This window comes from Pantherophis guttatus, chromosome 3 (assembly GCF_059756535.1).
Source record: "Pantherophis guttatus breed Tessera chromosome 3, ASM5975653v1, whole genome shotgun sequence".
NCBI classification, from domain to species: domain Eukaryota; kingdom Metazoa; phylum Chordata; class Lepidosauria; order Squamata; family Colubridae; genus Pantherophis; species Pantherophis guttatus.
Window position 1 is genome coordinate 38,082,330 of NC_142065.1, and position 12,640 is coordinate 38,094,969.

At 39.6% G+C, this 12,640-nt stretch overlaps 1 long non-coding RNA gene across 1 annotated transcript; it reads right to left on the reverse strand.

The window, feature by feature from the left end:
- Positions 1-4,701: 4,701 nt before the first annotated feature.
- LOC148114550 (uncharacterized) lies at positions 4,702-7,866 on the reverse strand. The gene is made up of 2 exons (XR_015733012.1): positions 7,111-7,866; positions 4,702-6,762 (listed from the first exon to the last, which is right to left on the reverse strand). It is a non-coding gene; the product is annotated as an uncharacterized LOC148114550 (long non-coding RNA).
- Between the last annotated feature and the right edge of the window lie 4,774 nt (positions 7,867-12,640).

The following is a 12,640-nucleotide window of genomic DNA, read 5'->3' on the forward strand; positions in this document are numbered from 1 at the left end:
AGGTTCATGACCTGTATGTAAATCCATTGTTATTTCCACATTGCCAGTTCTCATAGTAGCTTTGTAAAATCAGTTGGCTTTGGTTTAGCTCTACAGTTCATGCTACAGCTGGCTTTTTTTTTTTTTTTGCTTTAATTTATATACCTCCCTTCTCCGGAGATTCAGGGCGGCTTACAATGCGTTAAGCAATAGCCTTCATACTTTTGTATATTTTATACAAAGTCAGCTTATTGCCCCCACAATCTGGGTCCTCATTTTACCTACCTTTGAAAGGATGGAAGGCTGAGTCAACCTTGAGCCTGATGGGGTTTGAACTTGCAGTAATTGCAAGCAGCAGATGTTAATAACAGTGCTTTAGTCCACTGTGCTACCAAGGCTCATCTATTAGACATATAAGAAACTAATATTGTCTGGCCCATTAAGATTTTTCCCACCTGAATTATTTGCCTTACAATATATTTTAAGTGGGCAGGCCTATCAAATAAAATATCCTGCTTCTATGTGACCGTGGTCTTGACAATAGAATTTCCTGATGTTTTGCTGGCATCTGTGGCTGGTCTGCTACAAGAGGCACTTCAGACTATGACTAGTCAGAAGCCAGCATGAACAATCAGGATCCAACAGCACTAAAACCACCAGTTAGGATTGGACACAATGAACCAATCTGAGACTAGCCTTTACCAGCCTGCATGGAAAACAAACCAGTTTGGCTAAAAACCAATCAAACGTCAGGTCACTTGGCTTTGAAGACAGCAGCCCATCAATCCCTATTCAGTTGCTTGCTGTCTATGATTGCCTTTGAAGATGCCAGCCATGGTTGCTGATGAAATGCCTGGAAACTGCTGTTTAGACCAGGGGTCTCCAACCTTGGCAACTTTAAGACTTGTGGACTTTAACTCCCAGAGTTCCTCAGCCAGCTTTGGGAGTTGAAGTCCACAAGTCTTAAGTCTCTTGGAGACCCCTGGTTTAGACCATGGTCATTAAATCCTGAAATTGAACATTGCTCCTCCAAAATCATATTTCCTTCCCTAAGGTCCCGCATGGACCTTATAAATTTAAAGCGCCAATGTAATGCAGTGGTTAATGAGTATTAGTAGAAAGACCCAGGTTCTAGTCCTCCCTCACCCATGAAACTTGATTTAGTGACCTTGATACAGCCATTCTCTCTCAGCCCATCTTACAGGGTTCTTGATGTGTAAGTAAACTATGGCTATAGCTCAGAGCATTTTTATAAGCGTGCTATCTGCCCTGAAAAAAGACAAAATAAGCAGGTACATTAGGAAACATTTTTTCTGGAAGAAGAACTAGAAGAGACGGCAAATAGTGTACTGGAAAATTGTAGTCCAGCCACTAGTTATAGCCCTGTGGCAGCCAGCTTGTGACTGGGCAAGCCTTCCTCTGCAGCCAGTTTGCAAGAGCAGCCATAGCAGCTTCTCAAAATACCAAATGTGTCTCCCATCCTAAAAAACATTCAGATCCCAAGTCTGGTCTCTTTTTAAAAGTTCATTTCAAATTGATATACAATGTAAAGAATGAAGTAAATGTAATTCCAAATGGTACCAGTTGATGGCATCACCACATAGGTTCTGTATTCTGGACTATTATAGTTGCTGGAACAAAATTCCTGTAACATTTTGTTTATTGCAAAATCAATGCAGCATCAACAGATCTTAAAATTGTGATGGCATTATCTTTTGTTAGAAAAAAATCTTGCTCGTCTGGCAGTCCAGGATAAAACCTTACAAGGCTTCCAGTGGTGGGTTTCAAATTTTTTTACTACCTGTTCTGTGGGTGTGGCTTGGTGGGCATGGCAGGGGAAGGATACTGTAAAATCTCCATTCCCACCCCACTCCAGGTAAAGGTTACTGCAAAATCCCCATTTCCTCCCGATCAGCTGGGACTCGGGAGGCAGAGAATAGATGGGGGCGGGGCCAGTCAGAGGTGGTATTTACAGGTTCTCTGAACTACTCAAAATTTTCTCCAGAACTGGTCAGAACCTGCTGAAACCCACCTCTGAAGGCTTCCTTTGAGGACCAGTCTCATTATGAAGTACTACAAATCTTATCATCTAGAGCAGGGGTGTCAAACTCGCATCGTCACGTCGTCGTCACGTGACGTATCTTGACTTTTCCCCCCTTCACTAAACTGGGTGTGGGTGTGGCCAGAGCATCTGGCCCATGGGCCGTGAGTTTGACACCCCTGATCTAAAGGGTTCTAATTGATATTTCATACAAAATAAAAAGGAGAAACAAATTTGTTTGCTCAAGCATTTCTAGTTTTATTGCTTTTTTGGGACTTTTAGCTTAAGAAAACTTACACAGAACTCCTCCATTTTATTACTACAATAACCACCCTCTAAAGCAAGTTAAACTGAGAAGGAGAATTACTGTATATAGACATAACTCCCCTCTCCAACACCTTAAACTCTTGATCTTAATCAATTTGGGCAGGATCATAATTTTCTTTAAAACTGAACAACAAATTTAATTAAAAAGTAACCTAGTTTTTCCTGAGGCATAATAAAACTGACAATATTTAAAAGTAGCTTTCTGGGGATGGGGTAAGCGGAAGAAGAACGTTTGGGCAAGGGATTGTGGGAGATTTATTAAAGATTTTTGTTCTCCTCCACCTACAATTAGAGCCAAAGGGAGAAAAAGATTAAAAAACCAAATCATTTTGCATATTTTTTTTTGTCTAGCCAGGTGAATACAAGGGTGTTTTTTGTTTTTTTAAAGATGCTCTTGCCAAAATGACACAGCACTCCATTTTTCCAGTGATGCCACTACTTTTTAAAATTTGGAATTGACTGCTTTTTAATACTGGGTTCCCCCAAAATAAAACCGGGTCTTATTTTCTTTTGGGCCCCCCAAAAAGCACTAGGGGTTATTTTCATGGGTCTTATTTTTTTTTATGTATGGGAGGCCCACTTCTTCTGCTTGCTTGTGGCAGGGCAGGAAGCCAACCGGCTTACTTCAGGGCCCCCCACAGCCAGGCCATCCACGCCCCAATATCTGCCTCGCCTCGCTGCTCTGGCACAAGCACACCACTCAGCCTCCTGCTCTGTTGTGGCCACGAGTAAGCAGAAGAAGTAGGCCGGCAGCCACGTGGACTCCTGATGCGCATGGCTGCCATTGCTGCCACTTGTGAGGCAACTGTCGGGGTGTGGATGACCTGGCTGTGGGGGCCCTAAGGTAAGCCAATGCTGTGCCCATGTGCATGGGCACATGGTGCTGGGGCCACCCCACCTCGCCTCGTGGCCCCAGCACCATGAGCAACCAGACAGAATGGGCAGGCAGCCTGCTGCACAAACTCTTAAATAGGGCTTATTCTGGGGGTATGTCTTCTATTAGGCACATGCATAAAAAGCCTGCTAGGGATTATTTTCAGGATAGGTCTTTTTTTTTAGGGAAACAGGGGCTCTCAAATGAATCAACAGAATAACTAAATCTGATTTATCAATTTTTCAACATTTAGACTTTTTTTTTTATCTAAAAAAAATTATATGGCCACTCATCTTATATACATCCTGGGTGGCTTAAAGGACATAATAACACATAAAATAGCTATACATTTGAACAATTTCTGGTGCCCTAAAACAAAACTTCCCATATATGAACATTCATCTTAGCCCAATGTTTGCAGGAAGAGCCAGCCCCTTATGGACTTTTGGAGGGTAAGGAGGTTGGGGGCCTGCCAGATCTTGAGAGTAGTTGTATTCCAGTGGGCAGGAGCAACTTCGTAGGTGAGCTTTCAAGGTCCTTCCAGAAATATGTTAGGGAATGACTTGAAGTGCACCCACCTTATCTGACTTTAAAGATGATAACCTATGATCCTCAACTTTAAAGATGATAACCCATAACCAACCTATGAGTGGTTAGAGTGCAGTACTGCAGACTACTTCTGCTGCCTGCCAGCTGCTTGCAATTTGACAGCTCAAATCTCACCAGCTCAAGGTTGACTCATCAATCCATCCTTCCAAGGTGGGTAAAATGAGGACCCAAATTGTTGGGGGAAATATGCTGACTCCGTAAAGCACTGTGGGCTGTAAAAAAGGCTGTAAAGCACTGTGAAGCGGTATATAAGTCTAAGTGCTATTGCTATAACCAGCACTTTGAATTGCACCTCGAAAGAAACTGGGAGCCAGCTCTGCTCACATAGCACCAGTATAACACGATGACCTCTGGGGTCTTCAAAGCTGAGCCAGTTGTAGCTTTCATTTTATATCTGGGTGAAGAAGTCCTGTGCCAATTTACACCTTTTATTATTGCATGTCTTGCTTAGTAAACAAAGCTTTCTAGTCTTGGAGCAGATCATTTTGAGGCCTAGATAGAGAGAGAGTTTGCTCTTAATTGGTCCTACGCAGCTTTTACTTCATCTGGGCACTTTGCCACAAACCACAGTAGATCAGCTTTTGCCTATTGGGCTGAAGTTTACCAGTAACTAAGTTCACAGAGTTCTTTGTACCTTGTGGAAAAAAAATGCTTGTACCTCATTCAGCAGGAATGCCAGTATAACATGTGCCAGTAGTTACTCTGGTTTACAAGGCATATTATTCTCTTCTGTTTGCACTGTATTTCCAACTAATGGAATTAGAAAATTTGCTACTATTCAAACTTTCAATTTAGCCAAGCCGTCTTAGAATTCTGGAAGTTGTAATTCCAAGAATGAGATACGAGAAAATGAAATGATGGTACAAGTAAATTTGGAAAGAACATGCATTTATTTTAAATACATGTACTTAAGACGTGGAACTCAAGGAATGCTATCAGAGACTGTTACAGATGAAAATACCTAACCTGATAACCAAACTAGCAACAGAGACTTTATAGCAGCATTTTACAAACTCAGCAACTTAAGATGTGTGGATTTCAAACCCCAGAATTCTGAACTAGCTTTAAAGTTGCCAAGCTTGAAAAAAGCTGGTTTACAGTGACCCTTTAAGACACACAGAACAACAAAGAAGACCATGGGGAAGCATACATAAGCTCTATCTTCATGGTGGTCCTTTTTCATGTCTCAGAGCAGAGTCTTAGAATCTTCTGCTTGCCTTGCAGACCTAGAGTAGAAAATCATGGAAGATTATCTTCTAAACTGAGCAAAAAAAATCTTCCTGAGAAGAACAGCTAGGATACTTTCCAGCCAATGACAGATATCAGAAAAAGTGGTGGTGGTTGTGGTGGGGTGAAGCCCAGCTGTATTGTCAAAGGTTAAAGTGAATGTAGGCAAGATGCCCTTGGGAACCACCTCTCCAATTGCTGGAATCCACTCTGCTGTTTTTGTCACACATACCCCTCTTGTCTCTAGCATTTTCTCATCCAGGAGCTTCTCCCTCACCCCAGCATGTTTTTTTCGCCTCCCTCTATTTTTCTTTTCACTCTATTACTGCAGAATGGCTCTACTACCTTTTTCTTTCCAATTTCCTTCTACTTTTTAAATTAATTTGGATAATTGTTTCAGTTATGCTCAACAGCCTATTTTGTCCAAATAAGTTATGATTAGAAGGACTTTGAACTGTTTTCAGTATGACCAATGTCTTTGGGGTCCATGATTTGGCCAAGCACAAATAAGCCATTATCAGAAGGCAATTGGGTCCCATCTAGTATGCCAACATTTCCTCTACTATCCCATCATATTTTTTGTTTGCTTACTTTGTGATGAGAACAAATGGATTTCATTCAACCTACAGGAACCAAATTGTTCTCTGCCAGCCTACTCAGCATACGGTATGAAAGCAGTATTTGTATATCATATTTATTATACAAATGCTACATTTCTTGTGCACATATTATACAAACGCTACATTTCTTGTGCATGTTGGGGAAAAAACTAACCCTTTTTTCCTTGGATTGCTCTCAGTTCAGGGGTGAAATCCAGCAGGTTCTGACAGGTTCTGGAGAACCGGTGGCAGAAATTTTGAGCAGTTCGGATAACCAGCAAATCTGGCTGGCCCCAGAGTGGGGTGGGAATGGAGATTTTGCAATATCCTTCCCCCAGGAGTGGGGAGGGAGTGGGGATTTTGCAGTATCCTTCACCTGGAGTGGGGTGGGAATGGAGATTTTGCAGTATCCTTCCCCTGCCATACCTACCAAGCCACACCACGCCCACCAAGCCATGCCCACAGTACTGGTAGTAAAAAAAATTGGATTTCACCACTGTCTCAGTTGTACTGCATCTCCTATGCAACTTTTAGAAAACAGTGTGCAAGATTTGTGCAAGGAGTTTTCTATTAACAAAAAAAAACCCTGGTTTTCTTTCATTATAAATTGGTCGTTTTGGAAAAGATTAACATCTAATGGACAAGTAATACATGGAATGCCACTTAATAAAAAAGAGGGAAGAAAGATTGCAGAATTGTTTGATATGACAGTATGTTTATCTGAAAATAAATCAGAAAGCCCCTAATTTGATTACCTTGAGGTATTAGCAGCAGGATGCAAATATTTTTTAAAATGAAATGTTCTACTGTATAGTTCTGAAACTTACTGGCTCATTTTTTGACTCATACCTACAAATAAAAAGATTGGGTATTTCCCCATCTTGTTGGGATATGATATAAAATGTATATCTTATCACACAATCTTACTATTCCCCAAAAGAGCAGAGCAGCAGATTTCCTATTTGTACAATGTATTAGTCAGTAAGTGATGAAGTGATGCTCCTCAGCATTCCAATGTGCCATGAATCTAGTTCTTCTGGTTGGTCTCACTTGGATAGTTTCAAGTCAAGCTAGTTCAACATTGATATAAATGTACTGATGACACCCTGTTGAAGAAAATGTGTGTATGTCAGTCAGTGATAGAAGAAGGACTTGAAGGAGAAAGAAGAAGAGATAGAGAAAGGAAAAGGAGTGGAAAGGGACACAGGAGGAACATGAAAGAGAAAATCATGCAAGGTCTATTTTTTTCATAAAACAAATTTCATTAATTTATTTAAGCAATATTTAGGCCAGATTTCATTAAAACTACCAGGATAGCTGGCAGTAAATAAATAGATAATTAAAACAAGACGATGAAAAGAAAATCAATATTGCAGTCTAAACAAAAGAGTGGCAGAAGAGAGCTTATTGTTGATATTAAAGTAATTATGGCAATATACTGGAATATTCCATACATTTTGATGTTTGTCCCTGGAAGGACATCCCCTGTGGAGGGGATTCCACCCATGGGATTCCATGATTTAAGGAGCCTTATTTCAGATGGTCCTGGAGCCCTGAGAAAGTCCTTGGTCCTTGGATAAGAAACACAGAGCAGAGATAAATGAACTGAGGAAGAGGAGTCATATAATAGAATTTTGTTCTGAGAACCTGCATGGTGGATGGCATCTGTCTCCAGAACTGCAATTAAGAGAGCCTTCCACAAGCTGGCAGCCTTGAGATGTGTTGGAAGTGAAACCCCAAGAATTTCTAAGCCGTACAGGAAAAGGTGGGAAATATCTTAAAGCGTAGCCATGCTCTGTGACATATTTTGTAATATGAATGCTCTTTTATCAATTGCTATCTTGAGATCTGTAAAGGTAGAGGCTATCTGGAGAGGAAGCAAAACTAAAGAGCATCGGTTCTGGTGTGTCCCTATTGTGCCTTAGGGTTGCAAAGCATGGTACTTTTTAAATTTTTGCTCTAGAGGACTAAGTAGCAGAGGACTAAGTAGCAGTAGCAGTGCACTGCTTTATGAATAGACAGCATAAAAGCAGCAGATTATATGACCTCCAGTTTTACTTCGGTCAGAAGTACAACTTGTGTAAACACACCACACACACATAGTTGTTTTACATTGCTTATTGCCAGGCTAAAGTACCAGAAACAGAACAGAGATAAAGTTAAATATTACCTATGCTCTGCCCCCCCAGGGAGTTAGTGAGTGCCCTCCTTGAAACAGGTAAGTGGCTTGTTAATTAAACCCTTCCATGCAAACAAACAACAGAGTACTTAGACTGCATGGTTAAAAAGTTTGAGGCAGAACACGGTTTCACTTATTTACTCAAAATAAAGAAATAATTTCACTTCAGTGGCATACCTTTTGAGGTGGAGGGTAGAGAAATGTGACGAATAAATAAAAAAATGATTTCAGTAGAATTACATACTGTATATTAAAACATTGCAGGGGGTCAAAAATGCATTTAACCACCTTTTGTTTCCATCTTGAGTCTTTTGGTACTGAAGAGGAGTAAGAAACTCAGAAACATAGGAACCAGATTACAGTATAGAATTTGTAAATAGTCTTAAGATTACATAGTTAAGCATAATGGTAGATTTGACAAGTTACTTCAAATCATGTATTATGTATTTTATGCAATAGCACTTAGACTGTGAGAGTGCCTCACAGCCCTCTTTAAGCAGTTTACAGAGTCAGCATATTGCCCCCAACAAAGTAGGTCCTCATTTTACCAACCTCGGAAGGATGGAAGGCTGAGTCAACCTTGAGACGGTGAGACTCGAACTGCCAAAGTGTTGGCAGCCAGCAATCAGCAGAAGTAGCATGCATTCTAGCCACTGTGCCACCATGGCTCATGTAATTGGAGAAATGAATCTCCAAAGAAAATATTAGGCTTTAGCAGACCCTTACTTCAGTTCAGAAAAAGCCAATCTAAAAACTTTAATCTATGTATCCTGTATGTTAAACAAAAACCATTGCTGTTTACTCTGTTTACTTTCTTATTTCCCAGTTTGACTGTATCCCTTCATTATTGATTGATTGATTGATTTATTGATTGATTGGTTCGATTTATATGACGCCCTTCTCCGGAGACTCAGGGCGGCTTACAATGCATTAAGCAATAGCCTTCATACTTTTGTATATACCTGCTTAGTAGGGCTTTCAGCCCCCCTAAGCGGTGTTCTTTTTTTTATATATACAAAGTCAGTTTATTGCCCCCACAATCCGGGTCCTCGTTTTACCTACCTCGAAAGGATGGAAGGCTGATTCAACCTTGAGCCTGGTGAGATTTGAACTTGCAGTAATTGCAGGCAGCTGGTGCTAGTTAACAGCACTTTAGTCTGCTGCACCACCAAGGCTCTTTTTAACAGCTTCATTTCTGTTTCTAAAATCTTTTGCCTTGGCCGGTTAAGAAGAGATGCCTGACTTTGAGTCAGCTGCTTTGCTCTCTCGTAACCATATCACATCAGAATAAGTATAAGTATAAGAATAAGTATGGTTAATTGATCAGCTACATATTTAATTAGCAGTTCTCCATGACTGTGGCTTGGCAAATAGTAGAGCCAATAGGTTTGTGTCTTAGTCATTTTTTATGTATCTTAATCTACCACCCTCTGTCCTGTTTTGTGCATTTATTTTTATTCTTTAAGAAGCACAGGAACCTTAAAAGTCCTTCATTATTCCTGAATCTGTTCCAGAGTTCTGTATTCCCACACTAACATCTACATTTAGTACCTGGGATCAGAAGCATCTTCAGGACATGGAAGATTTTCCAAAAGTCAAGATAGTGGTCACAACTGCATGATTAAGCCACCACTGTCGCCATCCCTATAGTTGGTTATGTATTTTTATTGAAATTTGAATACTGTATATATGTGGCTTCTGATATTCTTCACACTAGCTATAAGTACAATATATTTTAATCTTTCTCATCAAACCATAAATCACAAGTTCATTCCTCCCCCCATTTTTTATGCAACAAGTGTATAAGAGGCTTCCAGTCACCAATAAATGTAGATAGTGTTTTTTCTCTAATCAAAGATGGTAATTTAACTATCTCAGCAAGATCTGCCAATTTCACCAACCATTCCTCCACACTGGATTGTGTTGACTCTTTCTATCTCTGGGCATATAATAATCTTGCCACATTAATCATATATTGAAATTATCTTCCATGGCTTTTGATCCCTGCAGGCGCCTATGGTTGAGCTGTTTTATTTTCAACACAACTGTAGCGTATCTGATCTTTCCATCTCCCATGATAGCAATAGCAATAGAACTTAGATTTATATACTGCTCCCTAATGCGTTACCAACACTCTCTGAGCAATTTACAAATGTCAACATATCACCCTCAACAATCTGGGTCTTCATTTTACTGACCTTGGAGAGATGAGAGGCTGAGTCAACCTTGAGCCAATCAGGATTGAATTCCTGGCTGTGGGCAGAGTTACAATATTGCATTGTACCCATTGCACCATCATGGCTCTGATGAAGGCCAACAGAGATTGTGATTTTCCCACTAACAAGAGGTCTGGAATTATTCCACTTTCTATTGTTCAGTTGATTAAGCATTGTAGTTATAATTTCTTAAAGTGTAAAGTTCTCAACAACTTTGCAGATTCCTCCCCAAAGGCATCCTTCTGGGGCTTTGGTTTGCTTGTTTGTCTATATGTGTATCACTTCAGTGATTCTGTTTTAAACTGCTGCTGGGATTGTTCAGGGCAGTTTTGTCCCTACATATCCTTGCAAAGATTTTGACAAGCAGAACAACTGAAGCAAAGAGATCTGGGTTTGCAACTGGCAAAAATTCCATTTTCTCTTCTCTTCACCTGTAAAAGTAGCTGGCCTAAAAAACCACAGTTTGGTAGGGATGATTTTGCTCAATTGCAGCATGGATAGGTTGGAACCTGTGGTAGTAATAGCAAGGGGGTTAATTTGTTCCAAAACTCTTCCTTGTCTTCCTACAAGAAACCTTCAGGTTCATGTTAATGGTGACTATATGAAGGCAGAGATTGCTACTTTAGATCCTATTCTTCCATTGAAGGATTACAGCAATAGACAACTTTATTTTCCCAATTACAGCTATTGGGAAAAGTGTTTGGCTGCAAGTATTTCCACAATCCTCCCCTTTAAAAAAATGCAACAGAACAATGGCAGCTTCACAATTATCTTTTATAACAACTATTTAGCTGGTTGGGATTAGGGCAACAGCCAAACCGGTGTACAGTCTGTATTCTGGAAATGAGCCTGAGGCAGACTCTGACTGAATTGTATTTTTTGGATTCTTTTATTGGTCAGCTGGGAGGAAGCACAAATTGGGCTACTAGAAAACACAAAACACAAATTTATACTACTTCATCTACTCTCTGCATTCTGAAGTCTACAGCGGTAAAGAGAGATGCCTAGCCAATTTCTACTTGGTCACATGGAAATGTCTCTGCTGAGCTAATGTTGGACAAATAGATAGAAATAGGTGGCAGCTATCAAAACTATCCATCGTTTCAAGAAATATTTTTTGCAATTAGCATTTTTCATACTCAGTTTTATTAACATGTTAAGTTAGGTTTGCTTCAACCTCAGCTTGTGCTAGGGACCTCTAAGATAGATTGGTTTTCAAATGGCACTTTGGCTGTGAACCAAAATCCAATATGTTTAGAGAGCAATAAGCTAAAGAAGGCTATGCTAAGAAATAACTCTAAAATGAAAGATTTCTTACTGTATGCATTTTTCAATTGATGTTGCCAGGCCTAATTTTTTTAGAATTTATGACCATTTTTCATAAGCAGAAAAATGCATCTTTTCACCATGGATACAACAAGGTTCAAGTTGGGAATCTTAAATAGGACTAAACTAAACTAAATTAAACTAGATTCAGAATTTTGACTAAGATTCCAAATACCGGAAAACAGTCATTATGCTTTTATATATATACATGAAATGTGAATTAAAAGCTATTATCATAATATGTATCATAGGTTTGCTATGCTGTTGTTCTAGAAGCACCATAACTTCAGTTACGTCTACTGTAAAGAAAAAACAAAAACAAAGGCATTATACAGCATAATGTACCCTTTCCCCCAAATTAGGCCATAAACTCTCATTCACACTAGAATAACAAAATTATACCAGCATCATAGAGGCCTAACTCACATATTTCAAAAGATTTTAGACTGTCTCAGAAGGTCTTAAAAGGACAAGTTTTAATATATTATAATTGCTACTTAATGATGCACTTGTCATCTACCTCATATGTAACTGCATCTGTGTAACTTTTCTTCTCTACCCTCTCCATCTCCTTTTCAAATCCTTCATTGGTTTCATCATACCACGTATCTGATGCAGTGAACTACGGTTCAGGAAAACATATGCCTTTTAATAAAATGTGTTACTTATTTATTTATTAAATTTATATGCTGTGACTCTGGGCAGTTTACAACGTGGTAAAAATAGAAATATAAAAACAATTCTAAATATAAAACCAAACCGATTGCAAAGGATTAAATGTAAACTAAGCAAAGCTCAAAGTGGAGCAGAGGAAATGCTTTCTCTGTTGCTACACTAACCACCTCCAGCCTATGGCTTCTCCATCATCCATGCCAATTGGAAACGGCCCTTCTTAAAGGTCAGAAGGGTGGGAATGGATCTCAACTCTGGTGGTGAGATATTCCAAATACTGGGGAACATGGTAGAAAAGATTGTTCTTCTAGACACTGCCAGCCAAAATTCCTTGACTGACGGGATCTTCAGTAGGCCCCTTTTGCCAGGAGTGCAAAAATGATCTATACTCCAGGGGCAGTAAATGTGATCTAGTTATGTCTCCCATGATAATCATTATAGAAATAGTTAAACTTTCCCAGTAGATTTCTTGTGAAAATTCACACACCATGTTATCAAAACTGCAAATGTGCCAACCAGCAAAAGTGTTAAAGATTCTGCGCCATTGTAGGATTGAGATTGCGACATGAATTGCTACATGGATATCTTTTG